This window comes from Mercurialis annua, linkage group LG5, assembly GCF_937616625.2.
Source record: "Mercurialis annua linkage group LG5, ddMerAnnu1.2, whole genome shotgun sequence".
NCBI lineage: Eukaryota > Viridiplantae > Streptophyta > Magnoliopsida > Malpighiales > Euphorbiaceae > Mercurialis > Mercurialis annua.
The window spans coordinates 41,841,215-41,855,051 of record NC_065574.1 but is presented as its reverse complement, the minus strand read 5'-3'; the positions used below and the strand labels follow the sequence as shown (position 1 = coordinate 41,855,051).

The window sequence follows — 13,837 nt, the reverse complement described above, 5'->3', positions numbered from 1 at the left end:
TGCATTAGTGCTGGTATGATCGCACCCGTCACACCTTGCACGATCATCGTATATATCTGCTGCCTTGCAACTCATTCAACCAAAATAAAAAATATCTTTAAAAGTACGTTTTGGTCCCTGAACTTTTTCATATTTCCCGTTTAGTCCCTGCATTGCAATTCACCGGTGCTCGTTGCTCGTTACTCGTTCTGTTTACGCGATAGGCGATAATAATTAAAAAAATGCAGGCGCGGACCGCAAAAATGCAAAAAAGGGGTGCAACACGAGGACTTCCCAGGAGGTCACCCATCCTAGTACTGCTCTCGCCCAAGCACGTTTAAGTTCGGAGTTCTGATGGGATCCGGTGCATTAGTGCTGGTATGATCGCACCCGTCACACCTTGCACGATCATCGTATATATCTGCTGCCTTGCAACTCATTCAACCAAAATAAAAAATATCTTTAAAAGTACGTTTTGGTCCCTGAACTTTTTCATATTTCCCGTTTAGTCCCTGCATTGCAATTCACCGGTGCTCGTTGCTCGTTACTCGTTTACGCGATAGGCGATAATAATTAAAAAAATGCAGGCGCGGACCGCAAAAATGCAAAAAAGGGGTGCAACACGAGGACTTCCCAGGAGGTCACCCATCCTAGTACTGCTCTCGCCCAAGCACGTTTAACTTCGGAGTTCTGATGGGATCCGGTGCATTAGTGCTGGTATGATCGCACCCGTCACACCTTGCACGATCATCGTATATATCTGCTGCCTTGCAACTCATTCAACCAAAATAAAAAATATCTTTAAAAGTACGTTTTGGTCCCTGAACTTTTTCATATTTCCCGTTTAGTCCCTGCATTGCAATTCACCGGTGCTCGTTGCTCGTTACTCGTTTACGCGATAGGCGATAATAATTAAAAAAATGCAGGCGCGGACCGCAAAAATGCAAAAAAGGGGTGCAACACGAGGACTTCCCAGGAGGTCACCCATCCTAGTACTGCTCTCGCCCAAGCACGTTTAACTTCGGAGTTCTGATGGGATCCGGTGCATTAGTGCTGGTATGATCGCACCCGTCACACCTTGCACGATCATCGTATATATCTGCTGCCTTGCAACTCATTCAACCAAAATAAAAAATATATTTAAAAGTACGTTTTGGTCCCTGAACTTTTTCATATTTCCCGTTTAGTCCCTGCATTGCAATTCACCGGTGCTCGTTGCTCGTTACTCGTTACTCGTTCTGTTTACGCGATAGGCGATAATAATTAAAAAAATGCAGGCGCGGACCGCAAAAATGCCAAAAAGGGGTGCAACACGAGGACTTCCCAGGAGGTCACCCATCCTAGTACTGCTCTCGCCCAAGCACGTTTAACTTCGGAGTTCTGATGGGATCCGGTGCATTAGTGCTGGTATGATCGCACCCGTCACACCTTGCACGATCATCGTATATATCTGCTGCCTTGCAACTCATTCAACCAAAATAAAAACTATCTTTAAAAGTACATTTTGGTCCCTGAACTTTTTCATATTTCCCGTTTAGTCCCTGCATTGCAATTCACCGGTGCTCGTTACTCGTTCTGTTTACGCGATAGGCGATAATAATTAAAAAAATGCAGGCGCGGACCGCAAAAATGCCAAAAAGGGGTGCAACACGAGGACTTCCCAGGAGGTCACCCATCCTAGTACTGCTCTCGCCCAAGCACGTTTAACTTCGGAGTTCTGATGGGATCCGGTGCATTAGTGCTGGTATGATCGCACCCGTCACACCTTGCACGATCATCGTATATATCTGCTGCCTTGCAACTCATTCAACCAAAATAAAAACTATCTTTAAAAGTACGTTTTGGTCCCTGAACTTTTTCATATTTCCCGTTTAGTCCCTGCATTGCAATTCACCGGTGCTCGTTGCTCGTTCTGTTTACGCGATAGGCGATAATAATTAAAAAAATGCAGGCGCGGACCGCAAAAATGCAAAAAAGGGGTGCAACACGAGGACTTCCCAGGAGGTCACCCATCCTAGTACTGCTCTCGCCCAAGCACGTTTAACTTCGGAGTTCTGATGGGATCCGGTGCATTAGTGCTGGTATGATCGCACCCGTCACACCTTGCACGATCATCGTATATATCTGCTGCCTTGCAACTCATTCAACCAAAATAAAAACTATCTTTAAAAGTACGTTTTGGTCCCTGAACTTTTTCATATTTCCCGTTTAGTCCCTGCATTGCAATTCACCGGTGCTCGTTGCTCGTTACTCGTTTACGCGATAGGCGATAATAATTAAAAAAATGCAGGCGCGGACCGCAAAAATGCAAAAAAGGGGTGCAACACGAGGACTTCCCAGGAGGTCACCCATCCTAGTACTGCTCTCGCCCAAGCACGTTTAATTTCGGAGTTCTGATGGGATCCGGTGCATTAGTGCTGGTATGATCGCACCCGTCACACCTTGCACGATCATCGTATATATCTGCTGCCTTGCAACTCATTCAACCAAAATAAAAAATATCTTTAAAAGTACGTTTTGGTCCCTGAACTTTTTCATATTTCCCGTTTAGTCCCTGCATTGCAATTCACCGGTGCTCGTTGCTCGTTACTCGTTCTGTTTACGCGATAGGCGATAATAATTAAAAAAATGCAGGCGCGGACCGCAAAAATGCAAAAAAGGGGTGCAACACGAGGACTTCCCAGGAGGTCACCCATCCTAGTACTGCTCTCGCCCAAGCACGTTTAACTTCGGAGTTCTGATGGGATCCGGTGCATTAGTGCTGGTATGATCGCACCCGTCACACCTTGCACGATCATCGTATATATCTGCTGCCTTGCAACTCATTCAACCAAAATAAAAAATATCTTTAAAAGTACGTTTTGGTCCCTGAACTTTTTCATATTTCCCGTTTAGTCCCTGCATTGCAATTCACCGGTGCTCGTTACTCGTTCTGTTTACGCGATAGGCGATAATAATTAAAAAAATGCAGGCGCGGACCGCAAAAATGCAAAAAAGGGGTGCAACACGAGGACTTCCCAGGAGGTCACCCATCCTAGTACTGCTCTCGCCCAAGCACGTTTAACTTCGGAGTTCTGATGGGATCCGGTGCATTAGTGCTGGTATGATCGCACCCGTCACACCTTGCACGATCATCGTATATATCTGCTGCCTTGCAACTCATTCAACCAAAATAAAAAATATCTTTAAAAGTACGTTTTGGTCCCTGAACTTTTTCATATTTCCCGTTTAGTCCCTGCATTGCAATTCACCGGTGCTCGTTGCTCGTTCTGTTTACGCGATAGGCGATAATAATTAAAAAAATGCAGGCGCGGACCGCAAAAATGCAAAAAAGGGGTGCAACACGAGGACTTCCCAGGAGGTCACCCATCCTAGTACTGCTCTCGCCCAAGCACGTTTAACTTCGGAGTTCTGATGGGATCCGGTGCATTAGTGCAGGTATGATCGCACCCGTCACACCTTGCACGATCATCGTATATATCTGCTGCCTTGCAACTCATTCAACCAAAATAAAAACTATCTTTAAAAGTACGTTTTGGTCCCTGAACTTTTTCATATTTCCCGTTTAGTCCCTGCATTGCAATTCACCGGTGCTCGTTGCTCGTTACTCGTTTACGCGATAGGCGATAATAATTAAAAAAATGCAGGCGCGGACCGCAAAAATGCAAAAAAGGGGTGCAACACGAGGACTTCCCAGGAGGTCACCCATCCTAGTACTGCTCTCGCCCAAGCACGTTTAACTTCGGAGTTCTGATGGGATCCGGTGCATTAGTGCTGGTATGATCGCACCCGTCACACCTTGCACGATCATCGTATATATCTGCTGCCTTGCAACTCATTCAACCAAAATAAAAAATATCTTTAAAAGTACGTTTTGGTCCCTGAACTTTTTCATATTTCCCGTTTAGTCCCTGCATTGCAATTCACCGGTGCTCGTTGCTCGTTACTCGTTCTGTTTACGCGATAGGCGATAATAATTAAAAAAATGCAGGCGCGGACCGCAAAAATGCAAAAAAGGGGTGCAACACGAGGACTTCCCAGGAGGTCACCCATCCTAGTACTGCTCTCGCCCAAGCACGTTTAACTTCGGAGTTCTGATGGGATCCGGTGCATTAGTGCTGGTATGATCGCACCCGTCACACCTTGCACGATCATCGTATATATCTGCTGCCTTGCAATTCATTCAACCAAAATAAAAAATATCTTTAAAAGTACGTTTTGGTCCCTGAACTTTTTCATATTTCCCGTTTAGTCCCTGCATTGCAATTCACCGGTGCTCGTTGCTCGTTACTCGTTCTGTTTACGCGATAGGCGATAATAATTAAAAAAATGCAGGCGCGGACCGCAAAAATGCAAAAAAGGGGTGCAACACGAGGACTTCCCAGGAGGTCACCCATCCTAGTACTGCTCTCGCCCAAGCACGTTTAACTTCGGAGTTCTGATGGGATCCGGTGCATTAGTGCTGGTATGATCGCACCCGTCACACCTTGCACGATCATCGTATATATCTGCTGCCTTGCAATTCATTCAACCAAAATAAAAAATATCTTTAAAAGTACGTTTTGGTCCCTGAACTTTTTCATATTTCCCGTTTAGTCCCTGCATTGCAATTCACCGGTGCTCGTTGCTCGTTACTCGTTACTCGTTCTGTTTACGCGATAGGCGATAATAATTAAAAAAATGCAGGCGCGGACCGCAAAAATGCCAAAAAGGGGTGCAACACGAGGACTTCCCAGGAGGTCACCCATCCTAGTACTGCTCTCGCCCAAGCACGTTTAACTTCGGAGTTCTGATGGGATCCGGTGCATTAGTGCTGGTATGATCGCACCCGTCACACCTTGCACGATCATCGTATATATCTGCTGCCTTGCAACTCATTCAACCAAAATAAAAACTATCTTTAAAAGTACGTTTTGGTCCCTGAACTTTTTCATATTTCCCGTTTAGTCCCTGCATTGCAATTCACCGGTGCTCGTTACTCGTTCTGTTTACGCGATAGGCGATAATAATTAAAAAAATGCAGGCGCGGACCGCAAAAATGCCAAAAAGGGGTGCAACACGAGGACTTCCCAGGAGGTCACCCATCCTAGTACTGCTCTCGCCCAAGCACGTTTAACTTCGGAGTTCTGATGGGATCCGGTGCATTAGTGCTGGTATGATCGCACCCGTCACACCTTGCACGATCATCGTATATATCTGCTGCCTTGCAACTCATTCAACCAAAATAAAAACTATCTTTAAAAGTACGTTTTGGTCCCTGAACTTTTTCATATTTCCCGTTTAGTCCCTGCATTGCAATTCACCGGTGCTCGTTGCTCGTTACTCGTTCTGTTTACGCGATAGGCGATAATAATTAAAAAAATGCAGGCGCGGACCGCAAAAATGCAAAAAAGGGGTGCAACACGAGGACTTCCCAGGAGGTCACCCATCCTAGTACTGCTCTCGCCCAAGCACGTTTAACTTCGGAGTTCTGATGGGATCCGGTGCATTAGTGCTGGTATGATCGCACCCGTCACACCTTGCACGATCATCGTATATATCTGCTGCCTTGCAACTCATTCAACCAAAATAAAAACTATCTTTAAAAGTACGTTTTGGTCCCTGAACTTTTTCATATTTCCCGTTTAGTCCCTGCATTGCAATTCACCGGTGCTCGTTGCTCGTTACTCGTTACTCGTTCTGTTTACGCGATAGGCGATAATAATTAAAAAAATGCAGGCGCGGACCGCAAAAATGCAAAAAAGGGGTGCAACACGAGGACTTCCCAGGAGGTCACCCATCCTAGTACTGCTCTCGCCCAAGCACGTTTAACTTCGGAGTTCTGATGGGATCCGGTGCATTAGTGCTGGTATGATCGCACCCGTCACACCTTGCACGATCATCGTATATATCTGCTGCCTTGCAACTCATTCAACCAAAATAAAAACTATCTTTAAAAGTACGTTTTGGTCCCTGAACTTTTTCATATTTCCCGTTTAGTCCCTGCATTGCAATTCACCGGTGCTCGTTGCTCGTTACTCGTTCTGTTTACGCGATAGGCGATAATAATTAAAAAAATGCAGGCGCGGACCGCAAAAATGCAAAAAAGGGGTGCAACACGAGGACTTCCCAGGAGGTCACCCATCCTAGTACTGCTCTCGCCCAAGCACGTTTAACTTCGGAGTTCTGATGGGATCCGGTGCATTAGTGCTGGTATGATCGCACCCGTCACACCTTGCACGATCATCGTATATATCTGCTGCCTTGCAACTCATTCAACCAAAATAAAAAATATCTTTAAAAGTACGTTTTGGTCCCTGAACTTTTTCATATTTCCCGTTTAGTCCCTGCATTGCAATTCACCGGTGCTCGTTGCTCGTTACTCGTTTACGCGAGAGGCGATAATAATTAAAAAAATGCAGGCGCGGACCGCAAAAATGCAAAAAAGGGGTGCAACACGAGGACTTCCCAGGAGGTCACCCATCCTAGTACTGCTCTCGCCCAAGCACGTTTAACTTCGGAGTTCTGATGGGATCCGGTGCATTAGTGCTGGTATGATCGCACCCGTCACACCTTGCACGATCATCGTATATATCTGCTGCCTTGCAACTCATTCAACCAAAATAAAAAATATCTTTAAAAGTACGTTTTGGTCCCTGAACTTTTTCATATTTCCCGTTTAGTCCCTGCATTGCAATTCACCGGTGCTCGTTGCTCGTTACTCGTTCTGTTTACGCGATAGGCGATAATAATTAAAAAAATGCAGGCGCGGACCGCAAAAATGCAAAAAAGGGGTGCAACACGAGGACTTCCCAGGAGGTCACCCATCCTAGTACTGCTCTCGCCCAAGCACGTTTAAGTTCGGAGTTCTGATGGGATCCGGTGCATTAGTGCTGGTATGATCGCACCCGTCACACCTTGCACGATCATCGTATATATCTGCTGCCTTGCAACTCATTCAACCAAAATAAAAAATATCTTTAAAAGTACGTTTTGGTCCCTGAACTTTTTCATATTTCCCGTTTAGTCCCTGCATTGCAATTCACCGGTGCTCGTTGCTCGTTACTCGTTTACGCGATAGGCGATAATAATTAAAAAAATGCAGGCGCGGACCGCAAAAATGCAAAAAAGGGGTGCAACACGAGGACTTCCCAGGAGGTCACCCATCCTAGTACTGCTCTCGCCCAAGCACGTTTAACTTCGGAGTTCTGATGGGATCCGGTGCATTAGTGCTGGTATGATCGCACCCGTCACACCTTGCACGATCATCGTATATATCTGCTGCCTTGCAACTCATTCAACCAAAATAAAAAATATCTTTAAAAGTACGTTTTGGTCCCTGAACTTTTTCATATTTCCCGTTTAGTCCCTGCATTGCAATTCACCGGTGCTCGTTGCTCGTTACTCGTTTACGCGATAGGCGATAATAATTAAAAAAATGCAGGCGCGGACCGCAAAAATGCAAAAAAGGGGTGCAACACGAGGACTTCCCAGGAGGTCACCCATCCTAGTACTGCTCTCGCCCAAGCACGTTTAACTTCGGAGTTCTGATGGGATCCGGTGCATTAGTGCTGGTATGATCGCACCCGTCACACCTTGCACGATCATCGTATATATCTGCTGCCTTGCAACTCATTCAAACAAAATAAAAAATATATTTAAAAGTACGTTTTGGTCCCTGAACTTTTTCATATTTCCCGTTTAGTCCCTGCATTGCAATTCACCGGTGCTCGTTGCTCGTTACTCGTTACTCGTTCTGTTTACGCGATAGGCGATAATAATTAAAAAAATGCAGGCGCGGACCGCAAAAATGCCAAAAAGGGGTGCAACACGAGGACTTCCCAGGAGGTCACCCATCCTAGTACTGCTCTCGCCCAAGCACGTTTAACTTCGGAGTTCTGATGGGATCCGGTGCATTAGTGCTGGTATGATCGCACCCGTCACACCTTGCACGATCATCGTATATATCTGCTGCCTTGCAACTCATTCAACCAAAATAAAAACTATCTTTAAAAGTACGTTTTGGTCCCTGAACTTTTTCATATTTCCCGTTTAGTCCCTGCATTGCAATTCACCGGTGCTCGTTACTCGTTCTGTTTACGCGATAGGCGATAATAATTAAAAAAATGCAGGCGCGGACCGCAAAAATGCCAAAAAGGGGTGCAACACGAGGACTTCCCAGGAGGTCACCCATCCTAGTACTGCTCTCGCCCAAGCACGTTTAACTTCGGAGTTCTGATGGGATCCGGTGCATTAGTGCTGGTATGATCGCACCCGTCACACCTTGCACGATCATCGTATATATCTGCTGCCTTGCAACTCATTCAACCAAAATAAAAACTATCTTTAAAAGTACGTTTTGGTCCCTGAACTTTTTCATATTTCCCGTTTAGTCCCTGCATTGCAATTCACCGGTGCTCGTTGCTCGTTCTGTTTACGCGATAGGCGATAATAATTAAAAAAATGCAGGCGCGGACCGCAAAAATGCAAAAAAGGGGTGCAACACGAGGACTTCCCAGGAGGTCACCCATCCTAGTACTGCTCTCGCCCAAGCACGTTTAACTTCGGAGTTCTGATGGGATCCGGTGCATTAGTGCTGGTATGATCGCACCCGTCACACCTTGCACGATCATCGTATATATCTGCTGCCTTGCAACTCATTCAACCAAAATAAAAACTATCTTTAAAAGTACGTTTTGGTCCCTGAACTTTTTCATATTTCCCGTTTAGTCCCTGCATTGCAATTCACCGGTGCTCGTTGCTCGTTACTCGTTTACGCGATAGGCGATAATAATTAAAAAAATGCAGGCGCGGACCGCAAAAATGCAAAAAAGGGGTGCAACACGAGGACTTCCCAGGAGGTCACCCATCCTAGTACTGCTCTCGCCCAAGCACGTTTAATTTCGGAGTTCTGATGGGATCCGGTGCATTAGTGCTGGTATGATCGCACCCGTCACACCTTGCACGATCATCGTATATATCTGCTGCCTTGCAACTCATTCAACCAAAATAAAAAATATCTTTAAAAGTACGTTTTGGTCCCTGAACTTTTTCATATTTCCCGTTTAGTCCCTGCATTGCAATTCACCGGTGCTCGTTGCTCGTTACTCGTTCTGTTTACGCGATAGGCGATAATAATTAAAAAAATGCAGGCGCGGACCGCAAAAATGCAAAAAAGGGGTGCAACACGAGGACTTCCCAGGAGGTCACCCATCCTAGTACTGCTCTCGCCCAAGCACGTTTAACTTCGGAGTTCTGATGGGATCCGGTGCATTAGTGCTGGTATGATCGCACCCGTCACACCTTGCACGATCATCGTATATATCTGCTGCCTTGCAACTCATTCAACCAAAATAAAAAATATCTTTAAAAGTACGTTTTGGTCCCTGAACTTTTTCATATTTCCCGTTTAGTCCCTGCATTGCAATTCACCGGTGCTCGTTACTCGTTCTGTTTACGCGATAGGCGATAATAATTAAAAAAATGCAGGCGCGGACCGCAAAAATGCAAAAAAGGGGTGCAACACGAGGACTTCCCAGGAGGTCACCCATCCTAGTACTGCTCTCGCCCAAGCACGTTTAACTTCGGAGTTCTGATGGGATCCGGTGCATTAGTGCTGGTATGATCGCACCCGTCACACCTTGCACGATCATCGTATATATCTGCTGCCTTGCAACTCATTCAACCAAAATAAAAAATATCTTTAAAAGTACGTTTTGGTCCCTGAACTTTTTCATATTTCCCGTTTAGTCCCTGCATTGCAATTCACCGGTGCTCGTTGCTCGTTCTGTTTACGCGATAGGCGATAATAATTAAAAAAATGCAGGCGCGGACCGCAAAAATGCAAAAAAGGGGTGCAACACGAGGACTTCCCAGGAGGTCACCCATCCTAGTACTGCTCTCGCCCAAGCACGTTTAACTTCGGAGTTCTGATGGGATCCGGTGCATTAGTGCTGGTATGATCGCACCCGTCACACCTTGCACGATCATCGTATATATCTGCTGCCTTGCAACTCATTCAACCAAAATAAAAACTATCTTTAAAAGTACGTTTTGGTCCCTGAACTTTTTCATATTTCCCGTTTAGTCCCTGCATTGCAATTCACCGGTGCTCGTTGCTCGTTACTCGTTTACGCGATAGGCGATAATAATTAAAAAAATGCAGGCGCGGACCGCAAAAATGCAAAAAAGGGGTGCAACACGAGGACTTCCCAGGAGGTCACCCATCCTAGTACTGCTCTCGCCCAAGCACGTTTAACTTCGGAGTTCTGATGGGATCCGGTGCATTAGTGCTGGTATGATCGCACCCGTCACACCTTGCACGATCATCGTATATATCTGCTGCCTTGCAACTCATTCAACAAAAATAAAAAATATCTTTAAAAGTACGTTTTGGTCCCTGAACTTTTTCATATTTCCCGTTTAGTCCCTGCATTGCAATTCACCGGTGCTCGTTGCTCGTTACTCGTTCTGTTTACGCGATAGGCGATAATAATTAAAAAAATGCAGGCGCGGACCGCAAAAATGCAAAAAAGGGGTGCAACACGAGGACTTCCCAGGAGGTCACCCATCCTAGTACTGCTCTCGCCCAAGCACGTTTAACTTCGGAGTTCTGATGGGATCCGGTGCATTAGTGCTGGTATGATCGCACCCGTCACACCTTGCACGATCATCGTATATATCTGCTGCCTTGCAACTCATTCAACCAAAATAAAAAATATCTTTAAAAGTACGTTTTGGTCCCTGAACTTTTTCATATTTCCCGTTTAGTCCCTGCATTGCAATTCACCGGTGCTCGTTACTCGTTCTGTTTACGCGATAGGCGATAATAATTAAAAAAATGCAGGCGCGGACCGCAAAAATGCAAAAAAGGGGTGCAACACGAGGACTTCCCAGGAGGTCACCCATCCTAGTACTGCTCTCGCCCAAGCACGTTTAACTTCGGAGTTCTGATGGGATCCGGTGCATTAGTGCTGGTATGATCGCACCCGTCACACCTTGCACGATCATCGTATATATCTGCTGCCTTGCAACTCATTCAACCAAAATAAAAACTATCTTTAAAAGTACGTTTTGGTCCCTGAACTTTTTCATATTTCCCGTTTAGTCCCTGCATTGCAATTCACCGGTGCTCGTTGCTCGTTACTCGTTTACGCGATAGGCGATAATAATTAAAAAAATGCAGGCGCGGACCGCAAAAATGCAAAAAAGGGGTGCAACACGAGGACTTCCCAGGAGGTCACCCATCCTAGTACTGCTCTCGCCCAAGCACGTTTAACTTCGGAGTTCTGATGGGATCCGGTGCATTAGTGCTGGTATGATCGCACCCGTCACACCTTGCACGATCATCGTATATATCTGCTGCCTTGCAACTCATTCAACCAAAATAAAAAATATCTTTAAAAGTACGTTTTGGTCCCTGAACTTTTTCATATTTCCCGTTTAGTCCCTGCATTGCAATTCACCGGTGCTCGTTGCTCGTTACTCGTTCTGTTTACGCGATAGGCGATAATAATTAAAAAAATGCAGGCGCGGACCGCAAAAATGCAAAAAAGGGGTGCAACACGAGGACTTCCCAGGAGGTCACCCATCCTAGTACTGCTCTCGCCCAAGCACGTTTAACTTCGGAGTTCTGATGGGATCCGGTGCATTAGTGCTGGTATGATCGCACCCGTCACACCTTGCACGATCATCGTATATATCTGCTGCCTTGCAACTCATTCAACCAAAATAAAAAATATCTTTAAAAGTACGTTTTGGTCCCTGAACTTTTTCATATTTCCCGTTTAGTCCCTGCATTGCAATTCACCGGTGCTCGTTACTCGTTCTGTTTACGCGATAGGCGATAATAATTAAAAAAATGCAGGCGCGGACCGCAAAAATGCAAAAAAGGGGTGCAACACGAGGACTTCCCAGGAGGTCACCCATCCTAGTACTGCTCTCGCCCAAGCACGTTTAACTTCGGAGTTCTGATGGGATCCGGTGCATTAGTGCTGGTATGATCGCACCCGTCACACCTTGCACGATCATCGTATATATCTGCTGCCTTGCAACTCATTCAACCAAAATAAAAACTATCTTTAAAAGTACGTTTTGGTCCCTGAACTTTTTCATATTTCCCGTTTAGTCCCTGCATTGCAATTCACCGGTGCTCGTTGCTCGTTACTCGTTTACGCGATAGGCGATAATAATTAAAAAAATGCAGGCGCGGACCGCAAAAATGCAAAAAAGGGGTGCAACACGAGGACTTCCCAGGAGGTCACCCATCCTAGTACTGCTCTCGCCCAAGCACGTTTAGCTTCGGAGTTCTGATGGGATCCGGTGTATTAGTGCTAGTATGATCGCACCCGTCACACCTTGCACGATCATCGTATATATCTGCTGCCTTGCAACTCATTCAACCAAAATAAAAACTATCTTTAAAAGTACGTTTTGGTCCCTGAACTTTTTCATATTTCCCGTTTAGTCCCTGCATTGCAATTCACCGGTGCTCGTTACTCGTTCTGTTTACGCGATAGGCGATAATAATTAAAAAAATGCAGGCGCGGACCGCAAAAATGCAAAAAAGGGGTGCAACACGAGGACTTCCCAGGAGGTCACCCATCCTAGTACTGCTCTCGCCCAAGCACGTTTAACTTCGGAGTTCTGATGGGATCCGGTGCATTAGTGCTGGTATGATCGCACCCGTCACACCTTGCACGATCATCGTATATATCTGCTGCCTTGCAACTCATTCAACCAAAATAAAAACTATCTTTAAAAGTACGTTTTGGTCCCTGAACTTTTTCATATTTCCCGTTTAGTCCCTGCATTGCAATTCACCGGTGCTCGTTGCTCGTTACTCGTTTACGCGATAGGCGATAATAATTAAAAAAATGCAGGCGCGGACCGCAAAAATGCAAAAAAGGGGTGCAACACGAGGACTTCCCAGGAGGTCACCCATCCTAGTACTGCTCTCGCCCAAGCACGTTTAACTTCGGAGTTCTGATGGGATCCGGTGTATTAGTGCTTGTATGATCGCACCCGTCACACCTTGCACGATCATCGTATATATCTGCTGCCTTGCAACTCATTCAACCAAAATAAAAACTATCTTTAAAAGTACGTTTTGGTCCCTGAACTTTTTCATATTTCCCGTTTAGTCCCTGCATTGCAATTCACCGGTGCTCGTTACTCGTTCTGTTTACGCGATAGGCGATAATAATTAAAAAAATGCAGGCGCGGACCGCAAAAATGCCAAAAGGGGGTGCAACACGAGGACTTCCCAGGAGGTCACCCATCCTAGTACTGCTCTCGCCCAAGCACGTTTAACTTCGGAGTTCTGATGGGATCCGGTGCATTAGTGCTGGTATGATCGCACCCGTCACACCTTGCACGATCATCGTATATATCTGCTGCCTTGCAACTCATTCAACCAAAATAAAAACTATCTTTAAAAGTACGTTTTGGTCCCTGAACTTTTTCATATTTCCCGTTTAGTCCCTGCATTGCAATTCACCGGTGCTCGTTGCTCGTTACTCGTTTACGCGATAGGCGATAATAATTAAAAAAATGCAGGCGCGGACCGCAAAAATGCAAAAAAGGGGTGCAACACGAGGACTTCCCAGGAGGTCACCCATCCTAGTACTGCTCTCGCCCAAGCACGTTTAACTTCGGAGTTCTGATGGGATCCGGTGCATTAGTGCTGGTATGATCGCACCCGTCACACCTTGCACGATCATCGTATATATCTGCTGCCTTGCAACTCATTCAACCAAAATAAAAAATATCTTTAAAAGTACGTTTTGGTCCCTGAACTTTTTCATATTTCCCGTTTAGTCCCTGCATTGCAATTCACCGGTGCTCGTTGCTCGTTACTCGTTCTGTTTACGCGATAGGC

At 45.7% G+C, this 13,837-nt stretch overlaps 41 non-coding genes across 41 annotated transcripts in view; all 41 read right to left on the bottom strand.

Moving 5' to 3' along the window:
* The window catches only part of LOC126683863 (5S ribosomal RNA), a 119-nt gene extending 92 nt beyond the window's left edge, over nucleotides 1–27 (bottom strand). The window contains exon 1 of the ribosomal RNA XR_007642069.1: nucleotides 1–27. This exon is cut by the window's left edge and continues 92 nt beyond it. This is a non-coding gene — a ribosomal RNA (5S ribosomal RNA).
* A 225-nt stretch (nucleotides 28–252) lies between these two features.
* On the bottom strand, nucleotides 253–371 carry LOC126684935 (5S ribosomal RNA). Its single transcript, XR_007643097.1, has one exon. It is a non-coding gene; the product is annotated as a 5S ribosomal RNA (ribosomal RNA).
* A 220-nt stretch (nucleotides 372–591) lies between these two features.
* On the bottom strand, nucleotides 592–710 carry LOC126683862 (5S ribosomal RNA). Its single transcript, XR_007642068.1, has one exon. It is a non-coding gene; the product is annotated as a 5S ribosomal RNA (ribosomal RNA).
* Nucleotides 711–930: 220 nt separating this feature from the next.
* LOC126683861 (5S ribosomal RNA) lies at nucleotides 931–1,049 on the bottom strand. The gene has a single exon (XR_007642067.1). It is a non-coding gene; the product is annotated as a 5S ribosomal RNA (ribosomal RNA).
* A 232-nt stretch (nucleotides 1,050–1,281) lies between these two features.
* Nucleotides 1,282–1,400, bottom strand: LOC126683860 (5S ribosomal RNA). Its single transcript, XR_007642066.1, has one exon. It is a non-coding gene; the product is annotated as a 5S ribosomal RNA (ribosomal RNA).
* Nucleotides 1,401–1,618: 218 nt separating this feature from the next.
* On the bottom strand, nucleotides 1,619–1,737 carry LOC126683859 (5S ribosomal RNA). Its single transcript, XR_007642065.1, has one exon. It is a non-coding gene; the product is annotated as a 5S ribosomal RNA (ribosomal RNA).
* A 218-nt stretch (nucleotides 1,738–1,955) lies between these two features.
* Nucleotides 1,956–2,074, bottom strand: LOC126683858 (5S ribosomal RNA). Its single transcript, XR_007642064.1, has one exon. It is a non-coding gene; the product is annotated as a 5S ribosomal RNA (ribosomal RNA).
* A 220-nt stretch (nucleotides 2,075–2,294) lies between these two features.
* On the bottom strand, nucleotides 2,295–2,413 carry LOC126684884 (5S ribosomal RNA). Its single transcript, XR_007643049.1, has one exon. It is a non-coding gene; the product is annotated as a 5S ribosomal RNA (ribosomal RNA).
* Nucleotides 2,414–2,638: 225 nt separating this feature from the next.
* On the bottom strand, nucleotides 2,639–2,757 carry LOC126683856 (5S ribosomal RNA). The gene has a single exon (XR_007642062.1). It is a non-coding gene; the product is annotated as a 5S ribosomal RNA (ribosomal RNA).
* Nucleotides 2,758–2,975: 218 nt separating this feature from the next.
* On the bottom strand, nucleotides 2,976–3,094 carry LOC126683855 (5S ribosomal RNA). The gene has a single exon (XR_007642061.1). It is a non-coding gene; the product is annotated as a 5S ribosomal RNA (ribosomal RNA).
* A 218-nt stretch (nucleotides 3,095–3,312) lies between these two features.
* LOC126684366 (5S ribosomal RNA) lies at nucleotides 3,313–3,431 on the bottom strand. Its single transcript, XR_007642547.1, has one exon. It is a non-coding gene; the product is annotated as a 5S ribosomal RNA (ribosomal RNA).
* A 220-nt stretch (nucleotides 3,432–3,651) lies between these two features.
* LOC126683853 (5S ribosomal RNA) lies at nucleotides 3,652–3,770 on the bottom strand. The gene has a single exon (XR_007642060.1). It is a non-coding gene; the product is annotated as a 5S ribosomal RNA (ribosomal RNA).
* A 225-nt stretch (nucleotides 3,771–3,995) lies between these two features.
* On the bottom strand, nucleotides 3,996–4,114 carry LOC126683852 (5S ribosomal RNA). The gene has a single exon (XR_007642059.1). It is a non-coding gene; the product is annotated as a 5S ribosomal RNA (ribosomal RNA).
* Nucleotides 4,115–4,339: 225 nt separating this feature from the next.
* On the bottom strand, nucleotides 4,340–4,458 carry LOC126683851 (5S ribosomal RNA). Its single transcript, XR_007642058.1, has one exon. It is a non-coding gene; the product is annotated as a 5S ribosomal RNA (ribosomal RNA).
* A 232-nt stretch (nucleotides 4,459–4,690) lies between these two features.
* On the bottom strand, nucleotides 4,691–4,809 carry LOC126683850 (5S ribosomal RNA). Its single transcript, XR_007642057.1, has one exon. It is a non-coding gene; the product is annotated as a 5S ribosomal RNA (ribosomal RNA).
* Nucleotides 4,810–5,027: 218 nt separating this feature from the next.
* Nucleotides 5,028–5,146, bottom strand: LOC126683849 (5S ribosomal RNA). The gene has a single exon (XR_007642056.1). It is a non-coding gene; the product is annotated as a 5S ribosomal RNA (ribosomal RNA).
* A 225-nt stretch (nucleotides 5,147–5,371) lies between these two features.
* Nucleotides 5,372–5,490, bottom strand: LOC126683848 (5S ribosomal RNA). The gene has a single exon (XR_007642055.1). It is a non-coding gene; the product is annotated as a 5S ribosomal RNA (ribosomal RNA).
* Nucleotides 5,491–5,722: 232 nt separating this feature from the next.
* Nucleotides 5,723–5,841, bottom strand: LOC126683847 (5S ribosomal RNA). The gene has a single exon (XR_007642054.1). It is a non-coding gene; the product is annotated as a 5S ribosomal RNA (ribosomal RNA).
* A 225-nt stretch (nucleotides 5,842–6,066) lies between these two features.
* LOC126683846 (5S ribosomal RNA) lies at nucleotides 6,067–6,185 on the bottom strand. Its single transcript, XR_007642053.1, has one exon. It is a non-coding gene; the product is annotated as a 5S ribosomal RNA (ribosomal RNA).
* Nucleotides 6,186–6,405: 220 nt separating this feature from the next.
* On the bottom strand, nucleotides 6,406–6,524 carry LOC126683844 (5S ribosomal RNA). The gene has a single exon (XR_007642051.1). It is a non-coding gene; the product is annotated as a 5S ribosomal RNA (ribosomal RNA).
* A 225-nt stretch (nucleotides 6,525–6,749) lies between these two features.
* Nucleotides 6,750–6,868, bottom strand: LOC126684934 (5S ribosomal RNA). Its single transcript, XR_007643096.1, has one exon. It is a non-coding gene; the product is annotated as a 5S ribosomal RNA (ribosomal RNA).
* A 220-nt stretch (nucleotides 6,869–7,088) lies between these two features.
* On the bottom strand, nucleotides 7,089–7,207 carry LOC126683843 (5S ribosomal RNA). Its single transcript, XR_007642050.1, has one exon. It is a non-coding gene; the product is annotated as a 5S ribosomal RNA (ribosomal RNA).
* Nucleotides 7,208–7,427: 220 nt separating this feature from the next.
* Nucleotides 7,428–7,546, bottom strand: LOC126683842 (5S ribosomal RNA). Its single transcript, XR_007642049.1, has one exon. It is a non-coding gene; the product is annotated as a 5S ribosomal RNA (ribosomal RNA).
* A 232-nt stretch (nucleotides 7,547–7,778) lies between these two features.
* On the bottom strand, nucleotides 7,779–7,897 carry LOC126683841 (5S ribosomal RNA). Its single transcript, XR_007642048.1, has one exon. It is a non-coding gene; the product is annotated as a 5S ribosomal RNA (ribosomal RNA).
* A 218-nt stretch (nucleotides 7,898–8,115) lies between these two features.
* LOC126683840 (5S ribosomal RNA) lies at nucleotides 8,116–8,234 on the bottom strand. The gene has a single exon (XR_007642047.1). It is a non-coding gene; the product is annotated as a 5S ribosomal RNA (ribosomal RNA).
* A 218-nt stretch (nucleotides 8,235–8,452) lies between these two features.
* LOC126683839 (5S ribosomal RNA) lies at nucleotides 8,453–8,571 on the bottom strand. The gene has a single exon (XR_007642046.1). It is a non-coding gene; the product is annotated as a 5S ribosomal RNA (ribosomal RNA).
* Nucleotides 8,572–8,791: 220 nt separating this feature from the next.
* Nucleotides 8,792–8,910, bottom strand: LOC126684883 (5S ribosomal RNA). Its single transcript, XR_007643048.1, has one exon. It is a non-coding gene; the product is annotated as a 5S ribosomal RNA (ribosomal RNA).
* Nucleotides 8,911–9,135: 225 nt separating this feature from the next.
* On the bottom strand, nucleotides 9,136–9,254 carry LOC126683837 (5S ribosomal RNA). The gene has a single exon (XR_007642045.1). It is a non-coding gene; the product is annotated as a 5S ribosomal RNA (ribosomal RNA).
* Nucleotides 9,255–9,472: 218 nt separating this feature from the next.
* Nucleotides 9,473–9,591, bottom strand: LOC126683836 (5S ribosomal RNA). Its single transcript, XR_007642044.1, has one exon. It is a non-coding gene; the product is annotated as a 5S ribosomal RNA (ribosomal RNA).
* Nucleotides 9,592–9,809: 218 nt separating this feature from the next.
* Nucleotides 9,810–9,928, bottom strand: LOC126683835 (5S ribosomal RNA). The gene has a single exon (XR_007642043.1). It is a non-coding gene; the product is annotated as a 5S ribosomal RNA (ribosomal RNA).
* Nucleotides 9,929–10,148: 220 nt separating this feature from the next.
* LOC126683834 (5S ribosomal RNA) lies at nucleotides 10,149–10,267 on the bottom strand. The gene has a single exon (XR_007642042.1). It is a non-coding gene; the product is annotated as a 5S ribosomal RNA (ribosomal RNA).
* A 225-nt stretch (nucleotides 10,268–10,492) lies between these two features.
* Nucleotides 10,493–10,611, bottom strand: LOC126683832 (5S ribosomal RNA). The gene has a single exon (XR_007642040.1). It is a non-coding gene; the product is annotated as a 5S ribosomal RNA (ribosomal RNA).
* A 218-nt stretch (nucleotides 10,612–10,829) lies between these two features.
* LOC126683831 (5S ribosomal RNA) lies at nucleotides 10,830–10,948 on the bottom strand. The gene has a single exon (XR_007642039.1). It is a non-coding gene; the product is annotated as a 5S ribosomal RNA (ribosomal RNA).
* A 220-nt stretch (nucleotides 10,949–11,168) lies between these two features.
* LOC126683830 (5S ribosomal RNA) lies at nucleotides 11,169–11,287 on the bottom strand. The gene has a single exon (XR_007642038.1). It is a non-coding gene; the product is annotated as a 5S ribosomal RNA (ribosomal RNA).
* A 225-nt stretch (nucleotides 11,288–11,512) lies between these two features.
* On the bottom strand, nucleotides 11,513–11,631 carry LOC126683829 (5S ribosomal RNA). The gene has a single exon (XR_007642037.1). It is a non-coding gene; the product is annotated as a 5S ribosomal RNA (ribosomal RNA).
* Nucleotides 11,632–11,849: 218 nt separating this feature from the next.
* Nucleotides 11,850–11,968, bottom strand: LOC126683828 (5S ribosomal RNA). Its single transcript, XR_007642036.1, has one exon. It is a non-coding gene; the product is annotated as a 5S ribosomal RNA (ribosomal RNA).
* Nucleotides 11,969–12,188: 220 nt separating this feature from the next.
* Nucleotides 12,189–12,307, bottom strand: LOC126684878 (5S ribosomal RNA). The gene has a single exon (XR_007643043.1). It is a non-coding gene; the product is annotated as a 5S ribosomal RNA (ribosomal RNA).
* Nucleotides 12,308–12,525: 218 nt separating this feature from the next.
* LOC126683827 (5S ribosomal RNA) lies at nucleotides 12,526–12,644 on the bottom strand. The gene has a single exon (XR_007642035.1). It is a non-coding gene; the product is annotated as a 5S ribosomal RNA (ribosomal RNA).
* A 220-nt stretch (nucleotides 12,645–12,864) lies between these two features.
* LOC126684983 (5S ribosomal RNA) lies at nucleotides 12,865–12,983 on the bottom strand. The gene has a single exon (XR_007643143.1). It is a non-coding gene; the product is annotated as a 5S ribosomal RNA (ribosomal RNA).
* A 218-nt stretch (nucleotides 12,984–13,201) lies between these two features.
* LOC126683826 (5S ribosomal RNA) lies at nucleotides 13,202–13,320 on the bottom strand. Its single transcript, XR_007642034.1, has one exon. It is a non-coding gene; the product is annotated as a 5S ribosomal RNA (ribosomal RNA).
* A 220-nt stretch (nucleotides 13,321–13,540) lies between these two features.
* On the bottom strand, nucleotides 13,541–13,659 carry LOC126683825 (5S ribosomal RNA). The gene has a single exon (XR_007642033.1). It is a non-coding gene; the product is annotated as a 5S ribosomal RNA (ribosomal RNA).
* Nucleotides 13,660–13,837: the final 178 nt, after the last annotated feature.